Source organism: Protopterus annectens, chromosome 1.part0, assembly GCF_019279795.1.
Source record: "Protopterus annectens isolate FY-2018-M chromosome 1.part0, PAN1.0, whole genome shotgun sequence".
NCBI lineage: Eukaryota > Metazoa > Chordata > Ceratodontiformes > Protopteridae > Protopterus > Protopterus annectens.
In genome coordinates this window covers 397099307-397116303 of record NC_056725.1, presented here as the reverse complement: position 1 = coordinate 397116303, position 16997 = coordinate 397099307, and positions in this window count along the sequence as shown.

Sequence of the window (16997 nt, the reverse complement as noted above, 5' to 3'; positions counted from 1 at the left end):
TCTACAAATATATCTGCAATACATACCTGACATCCCCTTGCACTACAATGTGGGACTATTGGGGCTGAGGTACGCTCCACTCCATGTTCAGGACATATGGTGAACATATATGTATATCTAATTATCCATATATCTATATAGATGTATACACATATACATATCAACATACATAGATGGATATGTATATGTACATATATATACATATAAACACTCAGATATATACATATGCAGAGCACTATATGTCTTCACATACACTTACATATGCATACCCACCCACAACAAAACACCAAAAGCACTAAATCAAAATTCTGTAACACCGGGATTTTGAATTTCGTGCTTTTCGGTGTTCTGCAGTTTCGTTGTTTTGGTCTCCTTCAAAACACTTTCACTGTTCTGGTCTTTCAGTGTTTTGAAGGAGACCCATGTATATATATATATATATATATATATATATATATATATATATATACGAATGTATGTACACATGGCCATATATAAGTTGCACTATACAGATGTGGATACAGACATATGTATGAGTATACATGTATATTTACATGTAGACATATATAGTCCTGTTATATGTATATAACCATTTTCCTGTCATGTGTAATCCTCACAGTGCATACCCTCCCAGATGTATCTCACCATATATATCTGCTATGTGTACATTATGATAAAACAACATATGTGATGCAACATATTAAAAAAAAGGACTACACAATTTAGGAAGTAAAGGCAATTGTTCAATACTACTCAATATGTGTATTGACAGCTATATTGATAAAACAACAGCTGTCTTCACAGTGGTCATGGTGTAGTGGGTAAGTGTTGTAACTTACAGGGTCCTAGGTTCAAGACCTGCAAGGGCTGTTCATTTTGTTGCTGGGCAGAACAAGAGCTTTTGGATACAGAGTGGTTAAGGCAATTTTGAGCAGTTGTAAGTGGGTTTGCACTGGTTTGGGCAGAGGTAATCACTGCTAACTTCCAGTTACAGTTTCTTGTACTCAGTTAGCTTCTAAATTGCTTAACCTGTGTAGGCATTGCTTACCTGTGTGCAAACAGGCTTAAACCCGTTTACTGCTGCTTAAAAGTACTTACTCGCTCTTACCCCCGTGCTACTTCCTTTAAAAGAAAAGAAAAAGGGGTTGATAGGAAAGTGGTGAAAAAAGGGGCAAAAAGAGGGAAAGACAGTAGGAACAATAGCCAGGAGTGTGCAGGAAGGGTGTAGGGAAGGTCCATAGCTTCCCATTTCTTCTACAGCAACAGTTGTGCATATACACTGAGTTTGGATGTTGATTTGGACACTCAAACACCTGGGAGAGGTTGAAAACAAGAAAAATAAGTTGTGATGCCAATTAGACTGGATTACATGTGTCCAGTGGACACTTGTGTGAAATGGACAGCTATGTATGGAGCAAGATTTTTTTGTGGGAACAGATTGCCCTTTTTTATTTCAGGTGAGAGTGGGATGTTGGGGAGGGGTAGTAGATATATTTGGGGAGGTAGGCTAGTTAGGTTAACAGACAAGACAAACAAGATGCATACAGGGGTGGTATATGACACATGTGGGGGGTAAACACCTTAATGGGGAGGGGTGTTGGGAACTCGGAAGCCCATGAGCCCCCTAGTTGAAACAGTGGGACTGAGGTCCCCACCCATGGGCAGTCACCACTGCATTTTCACAGCCCCGAAGGTGGTTGTGCTGGTGACTGAGTCACAGAGCCAGGCTGACTCTCTAATAATGACATGCCACCCTCGAGCTGGAGTAGATCACCAAACTGCTGGTTGATCTCTCTAAGTACCATGACCCCAACCTGGCGATGGGTGACAGGTGCCTGTCCGTGCCCACTCCCACGGGGGTGAACCCCATCCCCTGAGGTGGTTCCACCCAAAGATGGTGCAGGGCCAACGGACAGGGAGGTCCCGGGTTGGGCCCCAGACATGCTGGTGCCCGGTGCGATGGCCAGTTGAGGTGGGACAGGTGGGTCCACTGGGACCGGTCTTCCCAGGCATGCTATAGTGTTTAGATTTCATCATCATATGTGGTTAGTAATAGTCAACAGATTCCCGGGTTAGGTATAACAGCATGGATCAATATTCTCTTTAACCCAGACACCAGATATGGATCAGTTGCATAGCAAACAGAACATATGCATATATGGGACCACAGTGGTAATAAGAACAGCATGCAGGTACATTGATGGCAACATGCTACCAATGTTGGAATAATTCAATATAGCACATGCATGGGAACCATTAAAATATTTATCAAACAACTGGACAGTATCAAAACATAGGTGTCATTACATACCAGCTGGGGTGGGTATGCTGATTATTGTTGGAGATATGGTGGGGGGGATGTCAATTAACTAGTATATTCCTGTAGTCCACATTACTTTCCTAGTCAGTGCTGTTATCTGTACTTTGCATGTATTACTACACTACCCTATCGCCTTAGTTTGGACAGTGATATGGCTGTCGTCATCGTTACTCATGAACTGGTTTTACCTGCAATATACACCTCTTACCTGGTATACCTGTGGAGGGATTGTTTGTTAACACTAACTGTTTCTACACATACTCCCAGATTCCGGGTTGATTTTATGCACATAGCTATCCAACTCTTTCTGCATGGACTCTGGCTGTGTGTTGACCACATGCAGGTGTGCTGGGACATATCTAGAATATTGCCCTCTTCCACCTTTAGTGACCTGACACACACATATACATGCTTTCCTACACAGTTATATTATGTAGCACAGTGTGGGTGACAGTGATCAGTGATACTTTATTATTCAGAGAAACGGCAACACGCACAATTCCCTACAATACCAGAGTGAACATTACCAGTACAGGTTATAATGGTCTGTATTTCTCAGCACAGTGTTCGTATGCGACGTACCTGTGGGAGCAATGTTTGTTAGCATTACCTGACTGTTGCCACACAAACTTCCAGATCACACATAAGTTTTATGCACAAACATCTCACTCTGTTACTGTACACACTCTGGTCACAGCTTGACAACATGGGAGTGTACATAGGACATACTTGAAATATTACTATCCTAACAGTTTTGGGGGTTGCTTCAGTGACAGGTTTGCCCTCATAGGTGTTTGACAATCACTTGTATTCCCTGTTTGCTGGCTAAACATCTGGGATCATCCCACAGACTTACCAGGGGCCAGGGGGACAGGCAGCAGATATGGGCCCATATACTGGAAATGTTGGCCTCATCCGTACAGTTGTGGGGTATGATTTTGTATGCAGCCTACATCTACTCACAGGATTCAGACCATGGCTGTGTCTGCTACAATTTAAACACTGTCCATCACAGTTGTGTCTGCTATATAGATATTGCTGTATATCTCCTATCTGCTTTCTGTCTTATTAATCCCCTGCACTTTTGCATTCTGACCGTGTATTACAACACTCTTATACAGATTTCCTAGACAGTTATATGTTGTAGGACAGTGTGGGTGACAGTAATGTGTAATACCTCATTATTCAGAGCAACTGCATCAGTCGCACTACCATACAATACCAATGTAAACAGTACCAGTACTTGGTATCATTCTTTTATTTCTGGGCACAGTGTTGGTATCTGACAGACCTGTGGGAAAAATGTTTATTAGCACTACCTGAATGTTCGCACACACAGTACCAGATTCCACATTACTATTATGCACATACATCTCACTCTGTTACTGTACACATTCTGACCACAGCTTGACACGTTGGGGTGTAAATGAGACATATGTGGCTTCTTAGTCTCATAAGGTATTGGGGAGTTGCTAGTGTTCAAGCTTTGTTCTCATAGATGTGTGTCAATCAGTTGTATTTCTTGTTTGCTGCCTATACATCTGGGATCATCCCACTGATTTCCCAGGGGGACAGGTTGATAGGCAACAGATATGGGCCACTTTACTGGACATTCTGGACATATCTGTACAGTTGTAGGGTATGATCCTGTATGCAAAGTACTACCACTGGCAGGATTTGAACCGTGGCTGCTGAAAAGCAACATTTCACATCTCAGTTGCATGTGCTATTCAGGTTCCATTGTCTGCATTTTCCCTGTTTTCTGTCTATGTGTCTCTCAGTTGTACTAAATGGCCACTGGGGATTACACCTGTCATATACAGGCATTCATACGCATTCAATTTATGGTGCACAGTGTGGGTAACAGTGTTTAATACAACAGAGAGTATACACATGCAGTCCAGCAGTTAGACCTTTATTGTCAGGCTATTACACTTTTATTGACATACAAACAATGTGAGACTCTTCTTGCCATATTCTCTAGTGTATGCAGTACTTGCCTTTAACTACACATGTTTTATACAGGCTTTTAATTTACTTCTACTTTTAGTTTTATTTCCTATGACTGTAAATGCATGAGTATTACTGACCTACCTTATGCTGCAACCTCACCAGGTGACTGACATGGGCCTCCTGGTTCACATCCTGCTCCATTGCAGCTGTGGGGGGGGGGGGCATAAGAGGAATATTTAGCCATACTTATCCATGATATACCTGAGCTGGCAATTATTACACACATAGTGGGGTGATACTTACACAAAACTGGAACATCCCATGCCACTCTAGCCTCTTGGAGCCACTCCTCCAAGAGGTTTCCCTTACGCCGCTTCAGGTTGGCATACTGATGCCTGACCTGCTCACCTGTTCAGGGTATGCCAGTGACACTGGTGTGGTCACAGGTGAGATGGTCCCAGGCCTTTGCCTTATATTGAGAGCCCTGTTACTGGCTCTGCAGAAGTCTCTGCTCATGGTCTTTGAAAAGGAGTTCTGCCATGACCTTGGACTCCTGGATGCACCAGTGCTGCACCCAAAAGTGCATACCTTCTCCCCTTACTGCCATTGTGCCTGCAAGGTGAAGCTACAACCAGTTATGAGATGTATTCCCACCTTTTGGGTTTAAGTAGGGTCAATTTCCCACACTTTTCTATGATTGGCCAGTTCTGAAATGGCTAGATTATGGGCAAACCTGCTTACCTAGGGTTGGCATTGTTTAAAAGGATATAACACTGGGCACATTGAGTTAGCTGGCCTACACATTGCTTACACCTCCTAAGCTGGTCAGTGCAATGCTTAGCATTGCTTACATTAGATTTTGCATTATAATTTATTTTTGGCATTGAGTTATTATTCATTAAACCTTATATGCATGCCTGGTATCCATGATTCATGTGCATGCACACTGTATGGTGTCCTTGTGTTTTATTGGGGACTTCAACACTTTATTGCTATTACACCTGACTTCGGGCCTTACTGCTGTACTCCGATTCACATATTTATGTTATGTAGTGGGTTAAGACACATATGTCTGTGTACCGATTCCTTTAACAGTTTCAGTTTGGTTTTACTATGATGAAGAATTGTTCGCTGATACCTCATTCTTCTGTACTTCTGTGATGGCTTGGTGGTTAACTACTATTACTATGGTGTATATGGTCCTGGGTTCGAGACCTGCATGGTTGTTTTTTTTTTTTTTTGTTGATGGGCAGAACAAGGGCCATTGGATACAGAGTAATTAAGGCCCTTTTGATCATTTGTAAGCGGGTTTGCATGACAGCACTGCTAACCTGCAGTTACATCTGCTTACAGAGAGTTAGCTTTAGCATTGCTTAACAAGTGTAAGCATTACTTATCGCCAAGCAAACGGGGTTAAACTCACTTACTAGAGCTTAAATATGCTTACTACTACTTAACCTGCTTACTAGTGCTTTATTCAATATGACACTGACACCTCACACGTGCATTTACTGCAGTACTCCAGTATGTTATTTAGTGCATTATGCAACATAAATGTTAATCATAGGTAGATACTAGGCTATCGGCCGAAGGGCCTACGTAAGCCTGGCCAGCAAGGTACTATAGCTTACACCACCCAAGAAAGTTATTTTCCTGTGCCACTATCCAGCAGAGACACAGAAGTGATCACCGGGGTGTATTTCATATTTCCCATCCACTCATCAAGATTTTTCTTGAAGAGTGCTAATGAAGAACTTTGCTTGACAAAGATGGGTAGCTTGTTCCAGAGTATATGAAGTCTCTGGGACAGGAATCTATCCCTCCAGCATGTCCTGTTTATTCTGGTGACAAGGCTTAGGTCCCTGGAGTGTGTTGCTTGGAGGGGTTGGGATTTCCTTAGGTGTAGCATGTCCAACAGCTCTGGGTTTGACATAGCTTTATATGTTAGGCAGAGATCACCTCGGAGTAGGCGATATGCTACGGAGTAAAGCTGGAGTTTTTTGAGGCGGTCAGTGTAGGGCATTTGTTTGAGGCCAGTAATCCTCTTTGTGAGGTACTTCTGTGGCCTTTCCAGCTGCTGCAGATGTCTTGTGAGGTACATTCCTAAAGGGGCATTGTACTCTATAATGGGTCTAATGAGTGACGAGTAGAGGGGAACAATGACCTCTTTTTTCCTGGATGAGAACCCTTTTATGATGAGGTGTGCCATGTAGAAGGACTTACTCACTACTGTGGAGATGTGACTATCAAAGGAGCGACTACTGTCCACCTGTGTCCCAAGGTCTCTTATCACGCATTCGGTGTTAAGTAGATTGCTGCCAATGTGGTAGTTCATGGGTACAGAGTTTTTACTAAAGGGGATGACACTGCACATTTTGGCATTGAGCTTGAGGCCATGGCTCTGACACCAGGCATTTGTCTCAGTGAGGCCCTTCTGTAGGATGTCAACATCATTTGGGGACTAGACTATGGCTCCTAGTTTGCAGTCATCTGCGAACTTCATCAGCCAGAGGCCTTCTGTGTTAGCCTATCCTTCAGAGAAGTAGATACCAAACAGGAGAGGTCCCAGGACGGAATCCTGTGGCACTCCACTTGTCACTGTCTTGAGGTCAGATTTGGAGTCTGCAAATTTTACAGTGTGGGTTCTGTCAGTGAGCCAGTTGGCAACCCATCTTGTGACATAGGGATTTATACCTAGTTTAGCTATAATTCCAGGATGGGGTATGGTGTCGAAAGCCTTGGCGAGGTCAAGATAAGCTGTATGAACCATCTTACCCTCATCCACAGCTTTGGTGACTGCCTCAAAGAAGTCGATCAGGTTCAGGAGGCATGATCTGCCTTTCACAAACCTGAAATGGGTGGGATCCAGAGTTTGGAGGTTACCAATGTCTTTGTTTATGAGTTCCATGATGATACGTTCCATGACCTCACAGACCAGGCTCGTCAGGCTAATAGGTCGATAGTTCCCATGATCAGTGGTGGCTCCGCCTTTGTGGAGTGGGATAACTGTTGCTGTGCGCCATTCAGTGGGTACAAAGCCTGATGTGAGGCTATTATTGAACATGGTGCTTAAGTGGGGAGCCAGTTCGTTCTGAAATTCATGTAAAACACAGCCTGGGATGTTGTCCGGTCGCATGGATGCTGTATTTTTGGCTTTAGAGAGTGCAGATTTTACCTGCATAGGTGTGATTACAGGGACTCTGTATTCTTCCTGTATAGATATGAGCCCTTTAGGGGGTGCTTTGCCATGGAAAATGGGATGTTCTGCAGTGGGACTCAAACTGGGAATGCCTGCTCGTAAGGTGAATGCTCTGCCCACTACACTATTGCTATGCTGCTTCATTTGCATGTATCTTCCTTGTTAACCTCTTCAGCCATTTAAGCTACATTAACTGTAGCAAAGTGATGGGTACAGCTGTGCACCTACGGTTAGCTTTAATCTGATTTAAAAATATAAATAAATAAGGTTTGTTCATTTTATTTTAATTTACTTGCTGTTGTCCACGAGGGGGAATGTTGGTGGGGATATGTGCACACCTGTGAATGGTCTCGCTCATTTCTTCCCCTTTCTGCTGTTCTACATTGTGAGGGCATGCATATTCTGAGAGCTCTGCTCTCAGACATGCCCCCTGCACTCTTACATGCTCCATGCTAGATTAGGAGCTCAGGCAGTGCGCCTCATTACTATGCAAGGCGCGCTGCCTTCCTGCTCCTAAATGTCCAGCTCCGTGCAGGACTAAGCTAGTCCTGCATGGAGGAATATTAAGTCTGGGGGTCTGTCTAGAACTAGAAGTTTTTTGTATTGTCTGTAAATGTGTAAATTATTTTATGACTTCCACCATTTGCTTTAGATCTAAGAGAAGTCCTTGCTTATGTATTTTCACAGAAAGATGCTAAATGCTACCAGCTGCAGTGGGGGGTTTCATTTGGGATAGTCAGATGAAAAGAAGTGATGTCATGCTACAAATATCCCAGCAGCAATATTTGAGATATTAATTTAAGAACTCTCTGAGAGAGGTAGGGCACTTTGTATTTTGTCTTTGACCTGACAATATCAGCTGGAAAATACACTCACCAAATATGTCCTGCTTTGCTCTGTAAGCTAACCAGGGTACAGTAATTTATCTTAGATTCAGACAGAAATATAGTGATGTGTAGCTTAGATTTTTTTCTTTATTTATTTAAGACTGTCCTGCAATGTTGTTTTAAGTATTATCTGTGATTTTGAACTTTGATGTAACTTTGATTATTTACCAAGTATTTTCTTGTTCTTTTATTATTTATTATTAAATACATTTGAACCTATCATTGTGACTGATCTGCATAGAGACATATTGATGTTCTGAGAGTACTTGCATAGTTGGTGACAGTATGTGGGGCACTCCTAATACCCTTGCTCTTGGTCAAACTACCATTTGTATTAATAGTAACATTACACAGTAAGTTTGGCTACCCTTTGTTAAGGGTGGCTGTTTGCAGTCAAAACTACCTCATAGTCTGGGCAAAAGGGGGTATAGTTAGTATATCTGTGCCAGCTTTTCCCATGGGTGTGTGTGTGTGTGTGTGTGTGTGTGTGTGTGTGTGTGTGTGTGTGTGTGTGTGTGTGTGTGTGTGTGTGTGTGTGTGTGTGCATGTTTGTAAAAATCAAATCTCAAATAATGTGTGTGTCAGCTACTGGGGCGGGGACATGAAGCACTGGTTGGACAGAGAGGATGATGGAGGTATTGGCTTGGCCACTCAGCTGAAATGTCAACTCTATAGCTGTGCCAGTGGGTTGTCTTCCTGGGGATCTGGAGAAAGAGGGAGAAACTTGCCCCTGAATGTGGTCTCTGTGTGCTCTTAAGGGAAATTGCACTTTACTGTGTGTGTACTTGTCATCCTCCCAGTGTGTACGTCCCCCACTTGTACCCAGTGGTGAGGATTGAGGCTCCTTGATTACTAAGCCAGTGCTGGGGCATCACAGTTTGATTAAAGGAGAACTGTACCCACAGACTCAAAAAATGTTTCTTTCAACACAATTTGGTGTTTCCTATATTTTAACACCACTCTGGGACTATTTAAAAGTTTTTTAATGTTTTTATATGCAATTTCTGAGTCTGACCAGATGTGGTCTGGCATCTTGAAGTAATTCTGATTGTTTAGTCTGCATCTAGGTATCCCACAATGAAGACTTGTATGTAAAAAATTACATCATGCAGGCCTCTTTCTTCCTAAAGCTCCTGTCACTGCATTGATTTTACATGCATACACTGCTGTCTTTCAGTCAGTTAGTTTTAAGTAACATTTCATGCTGTTCAGTGACTACTTAAAACACAAACAGTACAGACTTTCAAAGTGCTTTTTACTGCTGCTTCTCTTTAGAATGGCTAAACTGCAGTCTTTTTTGAAGCTTGACTTGTATACTTTGACTCATCTCCCATCCCCCTTCACACCTAACTTCCCTAGATGTCAAAGTGCTAAGGGTAATTTGAGCTGTTACCTGCTGTGACTGACAGATCATAGCAGGAGACTTGACTTATGTACTGTTTCCTTGTTCTAGCCTTTACTTTCTGTATGAGTAGAGGGAGGACCAAGGAGCTGTGACATCACATGGGTGGGTTTTTAGGATATTTGTGGTGATATCAGTTTGGGGAGGGGATTGGCAAAAAAACTACCTGAATTCATTGGCCTTGATGTCATCAATGAACTGGAGAATGCAGCAAGCTTTTCCAGGGTGGGATAAAAGTTTTTTTTGAAAGTGAAACCACCACAGTACAGTAAAATACTATTCTAGTGGAGAGAAACAGTCAATATAAAATATTTTAAATGCTGTATTGTTGTTTATTCATGGCAACGACAGTAAATAGGGAGAAAAAGGACAGAGAAGTTGATCATTTAATAATTGAATCCCATTGTTGTCCTTTAATAACATGTTTTTTGCTACTCATTTTTTTAACAATGTGTTTTGTGGCTTGCAAATGCTTTATATTGTTTTCTTTGCAAAATAAATAATTTGTGCAAGTTTTGGTTACCTGAAGTTTGTTTCTGGCCTTTAGTATTTTGTCTGAGCACTGTATTACTCAACCTGCTCAATATATCTTCACTGCCAACTTTCAACTCATGGCATGAAGAAGTTGTACTCTCAGTCCCAGTTCTGACGCCATGTCACTTTTCCAGTCAGGATAAAACAGACCATTAGGGTTAAAGCTTAGTAACATAAACTTAAGTAAACTTATTAACATACTGACTACTGCAGTCATACATGTTAACCCTCTGGCTGTTCTCTCAAAATGGCACTGCTGCCTGCACGTGCTCATTATTTATATGTGTGTGCCTACACTTGGAAATTTTTCTTAAAGGTACAACACATGCTCTTTTCTACAGTCATGGTGAAGGTAACACTGTTTACAGCACATTACAGTGCATGCACAAACAGCAGCAGTGCAATCCAGATATGCATGCAGCCAGGCCAGTGTTTATGAAATGGAGCCTCTTGATGTGGCTTCAGCACAGGCCCTTGACTAGATCATGAAAAACCACCTTGTAGCCACATTGAAATGCAAGCAGTGATAGTAAACGATGGTGCAGGAGCACCCCCAGTAGTGGATGGGAGTGAGAATGTAGCTGTATAGTGTTAATATAATCAACAGCAACAAATGTATACATAGAGAAATGTGCATTGGAAAGGAAAATGTCACAGATGATGAGGATGGAGAAGAGATCACATTATAATAACAGAATCTGCAATGATGGAAAACAAAAATACTAAGAGCTGTGGAAGAAAGCAATTGACAGAAAAGCAGAACAAAGAAAACTTTTTGAGAGTTCAGCAGTTTTTAAAGAATGTGAAATATAAATGGGAGGTGGAATACAATAAAGTAATGTAAAGTACCAACATGCATCAGACCTGACAACACTGGAGTGTCAGCTGTGGACCTATGCTATACATTTAATGTCATAAAAAATGGTAGAGCACAGTCAATTCAGCAATTCTTTCCATATGCCATTATATCCACAGTTTACTGACAAGGGAAGCTACTGCAGTCAAAGTGCCAGGGATCATAAAATACATATACTGGAGAAATTTAGCACATGGGCAGATGGATGTCAAAAAATAATTAGTCTATAAGACAAGTAAATGCATAACTTCCACACGTAAATGCTTCACAGCAGTGCACCAGCAAGGAGTTACTGCAGCAGTTAGAGGGGAAGGGGTTCTAAGACACATTTATCTGGGAAATGCAATACATATACAGACCGCAAACCGAAAATTTATGAAGCAACATACAACTTTCAGTGAATATGAAACCTCCAACCAGTGTAGTAACATAGTTAAGACTAATTGTATAAGTACACAAAGCCATCAGAGGACTTCAAATAAGGGCAATAGCTGCACTTTATTTCAAAAGGGAATATACAGTGAACCTCATCTCAGTTGAATGACTGGTTAGCATGTGCTAACCATTTTTCTTCATTTTTGTTATTGAACATGGAATATCAAATGAAGCAGCGACCAGAGAAAGATGACTTTGAATAATATTCTCAGTCTTGGCATGCCTGTGGTATGTTTATTTTTGGACCATAACATAGTTAAGAATTGAATGCCTAAAAATAAAAGATGAAGCCAGCAATGGTTATAACACAAGCTGTGCTAATGTGGAAAGAGCAGGTTGGAGGGGGACAAGAGCCTTAATCTCCCAACTTCTTATCACAGCAATGGCAGAAGAATCCAGAATGTTAGAAAGTGTCAACCTCAGCCACATAACAGGCACATCCATTGAAGGATTGTTTACTGTTACATGATAGCATGAAATGAGAAACACACACGAATTAATCTGAACCCCTTCTGATGTCATTGATATGCTCTAGACTAGTGTAATAGCAAGGTATACCATAGGAGTAGTAGTAGAAAGGTGACTTAAGTTGTGGGATAGATGGCAAGGTCTTAGTACATTCGAAGGGTTTTTCTCAGTGCTTGCCATTAAATGACAAGTCTCATTTCTCCGTGCTTAACTATGGGGAATGAATTTTCCTTCGTTCACCTGTTGTGTAATGTATGTTGCAGATGATTTTTTTTTGTTTGTTTTAAAAGTCCTTTTTGGCTATGTATTTTGTGTAATAATATGTTTATGTTAACAGTAAAGGTTGTAGAGGGTACAGGAATAAGATACAAAGAGCAGCGAGGATGACAAAAGGTGAGGAGATAAGGACTGACCAGGATGGAGAAAGGTGAAGAAGGAAAACAGGCAGACATCCACGGCTATGAACCCTTCATTGATATGACACAGAGCAATGCATTACTAAGAACAGCCACTGAAGCTGTATGAGTGTAAGGGATCATTAAGAAGACACATGTTAAGTGATATGTATCACGTACAAAATCATTACCAAACTGTATAAAACATCCATTCTCTTAACTGCATTGTTGTTACATCTGTGTTGTATTTAGTTTTTAACCAGGTAGGGAGTTGGAAATAGAAATGCAGAACCAATATTAAAAGTGGAAGGACACAGAATTTGACACATCAAGTCAGTTAAGGATTGAGCTGAAGGGAGTTGTATAAGGAGCATGTCTAACAACTTTCTAACTCAACAGTACTGAATATCTCTATATTTTTTGACAATGCCAAACTCCATGACAGAATGAACACAATGATGATATGCATATTTCATTAAGGGGAAAGGAATGTATGATTAGCAAGACAAAAGGATCACACCTGCATGGCTTTGAAACTATCCTCAAGTTACTTACATTCCCCAAATCAGAACATTAACAAGGTATACTATAAAATCAGACATAGGAAAGATGTTAAAACATGCAATGGGGTAATGGAGCACATATTAGCAATGAAAGACATAGAAAACTACAGTCAAACTCATTTCTATCCACACCTTCTCCTCACATCTTTAGTTATAATCAAGCATCCCAACTTCCCTACAATATCCCTCAATAAGGATACACTGCTGTAAGTAACTTCCATCCCTATCGCCCTGGTATACTTCTAGCATTTACAATGCATTTCTCACCTATACATTCAACTAAACCACTATGGTTTTAACTGTGTTAATCTCACTACTCTTAGTGTTACTTTATCACTTCACCACTTAACCACAAAACCCATCCATTGTCTTCCTTCACACCACAACATGCAAGATTCTCCTACACACCCCTTCCCCACAAATCATTTCATCATCACTCCTCAGCTCTTTCATGCTCAACCCATCCACTTGATAAAACCTGAATATCTACCACTAAAAACTAGAAGAGATGTAATATATCCAAAATATGCAACCAACCTGAGTTTACTTTATTCTTCTATTCTAGTCTCACATAATACACCAAAGGTGGATGGGCAGTCAAATCCAGGCCCAATAGATATAATTTCTTCCCTCCAAAACATCCTTCTACATCCAACCAAAACCTATAAAGACACAGTTATAAGTCCTTAAGCCATTTAACCTAAATATGCAGAGGTTCTGCAACAAAATAACTGTCTACATACTTAGATCTCTCTCCTAGATGCTTAGATCTCCCTCCACATTTCGGACATTTTTGTTCTCACAGAAACATGCCTCAAACCAAACATATCCAATGAGAAGTACTGTCCCTGTTTATAATATGTTTAAACTAGACAGAGAAAGCAGAAGGGCAGGTAGTGTAGCAAAAAATAAATAAAATAATATCCAATTTCACCTCCACCCAAATAACTTCCATAAATTTAACAGTGCAAAATAAAAACTGACCCACTTCAACAAAACCCAAACAAAGTCACATATATTGTAACTTTATATATCCCTGAAACAATAACTAGACTATACTTGAACACATTCTGTCCTTGTTATCAAACATTACATTAGAAACTCTAATACTTGGTGAAGATGATATTAATTGGGTTGCACTATATATCTCTATCAACACTTCCTTCTTTTTTTTTTTTTTTTGTTTCTCTTAATCCACTACCACTCCAGCCAGGGATTGCAATGCTAAAAGTACTATATCTTTGTTAGACTGCATACTTACTACCACCACCAATAAAGTCTCTCAAGCAGGAACTCTACCTTATTCTCAAAGTGATCACCACCTCACTTTTACTATTGGAAACTATAACAGACAAATACCCATCACTTTAAGCTAGTTAGAAACCTTAGTAACCTAACACAGTGCTGACAATTTCTCCAGTGCCCATCATTAGGATATGTGGCACTGCTTAAAATATTTAGCACTAGATGAAGTTGCTACTACCTTTAATTAGATCTTCTTACACTTATTAACTAAGCAAGCACCATGTGGGAAGACATGTGTAAATTCAAAATATGCACTCTGGCTAACACATGCCAAAACAAGTCACAAGGCTTGGGGACAAAGCTTAGAAAATCTAGCAGAATAACAAAACTACGCCAAATTACTGGTCCAACAGCTCTGTATTGAACCAAGTAAAAACCCTTGTAAAAAAGAACAAGAAATAATTATTATATAAACATTCAGAACACTTCCCAGAGTAGTACAAAAACTTTCTGGCATGCTATCAATGACCTCCTGCTCCCTGGCAGAAAAAAGAAACCCATAGTCCTATGCCAAATAATACTGGCAGCATAATAGCAAACTCCTTTAATTCCTGCTTCATCAACATAGTAACCACACTAGATAGACTCATAGGTTTTTAACCATGCTGTGATAAACCTAAAAATCTTACTCATACAAACATCGTTATACTAAAAACAATCTCTACTCCATCCATGAAAAAAAATCCTCCTTAAGTTGCAGTTAATTATACTAGCAGCTGATAAACTGCCATCAGTGTAAATCAGAATACCAGTTGAAACTTTAACATTTCAAGTATACATCTCAACTTGGAATCATCAAAAATCTGGACAAAGGCCCAAGAAAAGTAGATACAACTGGCCAAATATCTGGATGCTGGTTAACATAAAATTTGCGTGCATAATTATATAACTCCACCAACTCCAGTGGAATTGTGAGATAATAGTATTCAAATACAAATTGAAAAACAGAGAAAATATTAAATACCAAAATATAACCAGAACAATAGTGTTTTCTATTTGAACTTGTATAAAACTTTCAACGTGTATAACATTAAAATGCAAGTTTCTGTTATAAAAATAAAATTAACTGCTACACTCATTTACACAAACTCATTACTACAGTAACAGAGTACACTGGGGAAGCACCAATGCAGTACCAGGGATTTCCATGCAAAGGACACTGTACAGCATGGGGAGAGGTGCAAAACACATGCATACCAGTGTGGCCCATGCCACTGAATTCTTAATAAACCCACATCATCACTACTTTACATGCTAAATAAACCATCTGTATAAGAATGCTTCTAAATAAACAGGGACCTGTATTTATATGGCTGTGGTGAACAACTCTTCCAGTCTTCTATATTCTGCATCCATGTGAATGTGCTGTACACGATGTACCTGGGCCTTTTTTAACAAATGGAATATCCCTTTTGGTAGTTCAATTGTAAACTATACCAAAGTTTATCTGAAAAATAAGATCTTGATAAAAGAAGCTGTTCATTTTGGCAATTTTGACTGACTGGAATCTTCAATGATTTACCTGTTAATAAAAAAATATATAGGAGGGACAGAGCAAAAATATGAGACAAATTTAGAATGAGTAGAGAGGCAAGGACATCAGGCAGAAACAAAGCAAGTTTTATTTCTACTAGGCCAGCCAGCACTTTCCATTGTTAGTTCCTAGTGCAAGACCCAATCGTAATGGGGGGGGGGTGACAACTGTGCACCCACAGTCCCACACCCTAAGCCCTATTATGGTCAGATCTGGTGCTAGAGAAGCGCTTGCTTGAGCAGTTTGACTTTTACAATATCGGCATGTAGTTATGGCACTCCATTACAAAGTTATCCTTTTCCGAATTTTGGGCATTACCAATCCATTCCATTGTACTACAAACAGTCAGATGTACACTTAGTAGTACTATAACTCTCGACCTTCTATCTCCAAAGTGTAAATCTCTACCAATCCACACGTGGAATGAACTGGAAAATGCAAGACACTTAAGTAATGACTTCATCTGAAAGCACAAACATGGTTATTAACTGTTTCTTCACTATTAAAGAGAGTTATTTTTATAGATGAATATGCTCTAGTATTAGTCAACATTATTTATCAAGGAGATTTACTAAATTATTCTTAACAACAAATGTGTATCAAGTTATTTCAAGTGGAATAGCATGTGATATGGAATTTTAAGACAAAGTGAAAAGCATTCATGATGAGGATGAGAGCTAGTGTTGTTATATGCAAGTAGCAGCAGGAGTGTGGGGAAACTCTTTAATGGGATTACAGCAAGTTTCATGATATTGTGTGTGTGTGTGTGTGTGTGTGTGTGTGTGTGTGTGTGTGTGTGTGTGTGTGTGTGTGTGTGTGTGTTGTTTTAAGGGGATGGAACCGCGTTATGGGAAGGTTAAGCAAGCCCAAGCTATTCACCAGTGCAAGTATCGAATTAGATGACAGAAGAAAAACAGGAAGTAAGATGATTGGCATTCTCCCATTTTTAAATGATTAATTTGTATTTAAATTACCTGTGATCACACTATGTTAGCATACATGGAGTCAGGGACATATCTTTAGTAAGGGTATACAGTAATGCATTTTGAAAGACTCTGCTCTAGATGATATTTCTGACTTTAGGCTAAATTATCAACTGTTTAATTAATGGTTGATTTTGGCTTTCAGCTGAGTTCCCTCATATTT